This window comes from Phyllobates terribilis, unplaced genomic scaffold, assembly GCF_046119375.1.
Source record: "Phyllobates terribilis strain yellow unplaced genomic scaffold, ASM4611937v1 Scaffold_46__1_contigs__length_10046794, whole genome shotgun sequence".
In the NCBI taxonomy this organism is placed as follows: Eukaryota; Metazoa; Chordata; class Amphibia; order Anura; family Dendrobatidae; genus Phyllobates; species Phyllobates terribilis.
The window spans coordinates 4,074,809-4,080,436 of record NW_027362806.1 but is presented as its reverse complement, the minus strand read 5'-3'; positions in this window follow the sequence as shown (position 1 = coordinate 4,080,436).

Below are 5,628 nucleotides of genomic sequence, written 5' to 3'. Positions count from 1 at the left end.
TTTGTGCATCAGTGGCACCTGTTCAGGGGGTCGTTTGCTTCGGTGGCACGCGGACGCGGGGCAGAGTGCTATTGTGGCACACGGACACGGATCTGTGTGCTTCGGTGGCACCCAGACACGAGGCTGCATGCTTCAGGGGCACTCATACGTGGAGCCGTGTGCTTCGGTGGTACCCAGACGCTGGTCTTTGTGCTTCGGTAGCACCGAGAGGCAGGGCCATGTGCTCCGGTGGCACCCAGACGCGGGTCTGTGTGCTTCGGTGGCACCTAGACACGGGTCCATGTGCTTCGGTGGCACCCGGATGAGGGGCCATGTGCTTCAGTGGCACACGGACGCAGGTCTGTGTGCTTACGTGGCACCCAGACACGGGGCCATGTGCTTCGGTGGCACCCGGTTGCGGGGCCGTGTGCTTCGGTGGCACCCAGACACGGGTCTGTGCTTCGGTGTCGCCTAGACATGGGGTCATGTGCTTCGGTCGCACTCTTATGCAGGGCTGTGTTCTTCAGTGGCACCCGTTCAAGGGGTCATGTGCTTTGGTGGCACACAGACGCGGGGCAGAAAGCTACGGTGGCACACGAATGCGGGTCTGTGTGCTTCGGTGGCACCCAGACACAAGGCCGTGTGCTTCAGGGGCACTCGTACGTGCAGCCGTGAGCTTAGGAGGTACCTGGACGCCGGTCTTTGTGCTTCGGTAGCACCGAGAAGTGTGTTTCGCTGGTACCTAGACATGGGGCCAAGTGCTTCAGTGGCACCCGGACGCGGGGCAGAGTACTTCGGTGGCACACGGATGCAGGACTGTGTGCTTTGGTTGCACCCAGACACAAGGCCTTGTGCTTCAGGGGCACTCGTACACGGAGCCGTGTGCTTCCGTGGTACCTGGACACCGGTCTTTGTGCTTCAGTAGCACTGAGAAGTGGGGCTATGTGCTTCGGTGGCACCCGGACGCTGGTCTGTGTGCTTCGGTGGCACCCAGACACGGGTCTGTGTGCTTCTGTGGTACACAGACGCCGGTCTGTATGCTTCGGTGGCACACGGACGCGGGTCTGTGTGCTTAGATGGCATTTAGACGTGGGGCCGTGTGCTTCAGGGACACTCGTACGTGGAGCCGTGTTCTTCGGTGATACCTGGACGCCAAGCTTTGTGCTTCTGTAGCACCTAGAAGTGGGGCCATGTGATTCGGTGGCACCCGGACGCGGATCTGTGTGCTTCGGTGGCAACCAGACACGGGTATGTGTGCTTCGGTGGCACTCGCATGTGGGGCCATGTGCTTCTGTTGCATCCGTACAGGTAGGCCGTATGCGTCGGTGGCACCCTGATGTGGGTGTGTATGCTTCGGTGGCACCCAGACACTGGTTTTGTGCTTCGGTGACACCCACATAGGGAGGCCATGTGCTTCGGTGGCACCTGGACACGGGTTTGTGTGCTGTGGCACCCAGACGCAGGACCATGTGCTTCGGTGGCACCCGGATGCGGGGCCATGTGCTTCGGTGGCATACGGACCGCGGCTCTGTGTGCTTCGGTGGCACCGAGATGGGGGTCTGTATGCTTCGGTGGCACCTAGACATGGGCCATGTGCTTCGGTGGCACCCAGACGCGGGGCAGAGTGCTTCGGTGGCACACGGACGCGGGTCTGTATTCTTTGGTGGCACACGGACGTGGGTCTGTATGCTTCAGGGGCACACGGACGCGGGTGTGTTTCGGTGGCACTCGTATGTGGGGCTGTGTGCTTCAGTTGCACCCGAATGCAGATCTGTGTGCTTCTGTGGCACCTAGACAAGGGGCCATGTGCTTTGGTGGCACACGGATGCGGGTCTGCGTGCTTAGGTGGCACCTAGATGCGCGGCCATGTGCTTTGGTGGCACCCGGACGTGGGGCAGAGTGCTTTGGTGACACCCAGACTCGAGGCCTTGTGCTTCACGGTCACTCGTACATGGAGCCGTGTGCTTCGATGGTACCCAGACGCCGATCTTAGTGCTTCAGTAGCACTGAGAAGCAGGGCCATGTGCTACGGTGGCACACGGACCCAGGTCCATGTGCTTCTGTGGCACTCGTACGTGGGGCAGTGTTCTTCGGTAGCACCCGTAAAGAGTAGGCCGTGTGCTTCGGTGGCACCTGGATGCGGGTTTGTGTGCTTCGGTGGCACCTGGACGAGGGGTCATGTGCTTCTGTGGCACACGGACGCGGGGCAGAGTGCTACGGTGGCACTCGGATGCGGGTCTGTGTGCTTCAGTGGCACCCAGACACGAGACCGTGTTCTTCATGGGCACTCGTACATGGAGCAGTGTGCTTCGGAGGTACCCGGATGCCGGTCTTTGTGATTCAGTAGCACCGAAAAGCGGGGCCATGTGCTTCGGTGGCACCCGGACGCAGGGCCATGTGCTTCTATGGCACATGGATGTGGATCTGTGTGCTTCGGTGGCACCCATACACATGTCTGCGTGCGTCGGTGGCACTAGTACGTGGGGCCGTGTGATTCGGTTGCACCCGAATGTGGGTCTGTGTGCTTCGGTGGCACCTAGACAAGGGGCCATGTGCTTCAGGGGCACTCGTACGTGGAGTCGTGTTCTTTGGTGATACCCGGACGCTGGTCTTTGTGCTTCCATAGCACTGAGAAGCGGGGCCATGTGCTTCGGTGGCACACAGACATGGGTCTCTGTGCTTCGGTGGTGCACAGACACGGGTCTGTGTGCTTCGGTAGCACCCGTACAGGGAGGCCGTGTGCTTAAGTGGCACCCAGACGCGAGGCCGTGTGCTTCCTTGGCACCGTGAGGTGGGGCCGTGTGCTTCGGTGGCACCCCGAAGCAGGGCCATGTGCTTTAATGGCACCCATACGCTGGGCCGTGTGCTTCGGTGACACCCAGATGCCGGGATATGTGCTTGAATGGCACCTGTAAGCGGGACCGTGTGTGTCGGGGCACCCGTACGCGGTGCCTTGTGCTTCAATGGCATATGTATGCAGGGCCGTGCACCTTGGTGGCAACCGGATGCCGGGCCCGTGTTCTTCGGTGGCACCCGTACACGGGATTGTGTGCTTCGGTGGCACCCGGACGTGGGGCCGTGTGCGTCGGTGGCACCCGGATGCCGAGCCCTGTGCTTCAGTGGGACTCAAACTCGAGGACCTTATGCTTCTGTGGCACGTGGACGCTGTTCTTTGTGCTTCGGTGGCCCGCGGACGTCGGACTTTGTGCTTCGATAGCACATGGACTTTGGGCAGTGTGCTTCGTTTGTACCCGGATGTCAGGTCTTGTGCTTTGGTGGAAAAGAAAAACAGAGGCAGACCAATTGCCAATGAGTGTGACCTGGAGGGTAAACTCTCCAGTAATACATTTTTAGATAACATGCTGTATGTTAGTGGTTGTATTATTATCTATAGTTTGGTTGTAATTTCATATTTTGATAGCTTGTCATATTCTTATATGCGTACATAGATGACCCATAGCATGGCATTATATTCTTTACCTGTGCTGCAAGAAAAAGTTTCCAGTTTGTCAGGGAGCGCTTCCAGGTGATTCATTACTTACTCCAAATCTTTCAGGAATAATCCAGTTTATTTTTATATAAACAACGCGTTTCGGCTATACATAACATTAGCCTTCATTTTACCTGATGAAGGCTAATGTTATGTATAGCCGAAACGCGTTGTTTATATAAAAATAAACTGGATTATTCCTGAAAGATTTGGAGTAAGTAATGAATCACCTGGAAGTGCTCCCTGACAAACTGGAAACTTTTTCTTGCACTTTCTGACGAGTCTCCTGCAAAGGAGCTCGTTTTACCTGTTTTTGAGCTGCAGGCCAGCAGATCCAGACAACTACTCCACTCCCTAAAGACAGGGATACATGCTGGATAACAAGACACCACAAAGGTGAGAGCAATTTTTAATTCTAATTCGATATTGTTAAAATATTACACTTAGATCTGCGCCCCCCTTTCTTTTCTCCTTTTTGCTTTTTTTTATTCATCCATTACCTGTGCTGCAAACATTTAGCCATGTGCTTCGGTGTCAGGCAGATGTCGGTCAATGTGCTTCGGTGGCACGTGGATGTTGGTCCGTGTACTTTGGTGGCACATGGACACGGGGCCGTGTGTTTCAGTGACATTCGATTACGTGGCCATATGCTTCAGTGGCATACGGATGCTGGGTCATATGCTTCGATGACAAGCGGAAACCGGGCTACGTGCTTTGTTGGCACGTGGAAGTTGAGCTGTGTGCTCTGGTGGCACGCAGATGCCAGGCTGTGTGTTTTGGTGGCAAAGAGATGCCAGGCCGCATGCTTCAGCAGCATGTGGACATCAGACCATGTGCTTCTGTGGCATCTGTTCGGGCCATGTGCTTCAGTGGCACACAGAAGTCGGGTCATTACACCATATACAGCAGGGGCACATTATAAGATTATCTTAGCACAGGAACATTTTATTTAAACACATCCAATTGTGGAAATTATTATTATTCCAAGATGTATTGATTAAAATGAACTTTTGTTCATTGGAAAACCCCTTTAAGTACCAGATGTGGAGCTGTAAGCAGAGTGACGGATAACTAGGACACAGCAAAGAGCTGCATCCAGGATCATGGCACCAGGGACACAGCCGGGATCAGGTTCATGACCACAAGCTATAACTAGAAATAGGCCTTGGACATAACCAGTATATAGCAGGAGCAGATCATGGACTCAGAACTAGGAGATGTGAGGAACAGAGGCCAGGACAAATTTAGGTTGGAAAGCATGGACAGCATCCAGGATTAGGTGAGTAGTCACAGCACAGGCCACGTACAGGGAGTAATTGGCGTGGGCAGGAATTTGTTGCGTCCTCAGTGAAATCACATGTGAACGCATACTCGCACAGTGTCTGTTGTTGCAGAGATCAAAGCAGTGACAAGGTGCAACAAGATGTGGACACTAGACGATAAGAGGTGGCCGGGACATGGAGGTCTCACGCAGCAAACAGTGGCCAAACAAGAGCAAGTCACAGCAAGGACACAATCCAAGCAGCACCGCAGTAGCCAAGTAAGTCTTATTCTAATTCATTGGATGGGGCTGTATTGTCAGATGAAGATGCATGCAGTAAGGAAGGAAATATGTTTAACACGTTAATAAAGTGTTTGAAAGCTGTGAAGTGTTATAAGAAAGAGGTGATCACTACATGGCTGAAAGCTCAGAACAGTGAGATACTAGTCACAGCGCAGGGTATGTTCATTGTCATCCACTTATACATTTGTAGTAAGAGCATCAGGGAAGGAGAGTACGTGGATGTTTTTTGTTTTTTTTAACCTAAGTCTTGGCAGCGAAGACAGACTTAGACAGGTAGTGAGGAAGCAGAGGAGAAATTATTAATGGAATTCACGAAAAAAATATTTTCCATTTTCAAGACTGTCCTATATAGGAATACAAGTGGACTCGCTAAAAGGGCAGTGTAGGCTGCCGGCTGTCAAGTTGATTACCGGAAGATGGAAAGGTGAATGCGGTGTGTTGTGATGGTCAGAAATTTTTAGCCATTGTTGGATTCCCTGAAGTTTATATGTAGGGTGATTCTGATGGGGAAGATCTCTTTCAGCCATATGCCATTAAGCTCAATTGGGATGAAGAAAAGGTTTCATAAAATTGGGGTTATGGACTAATTGAACAA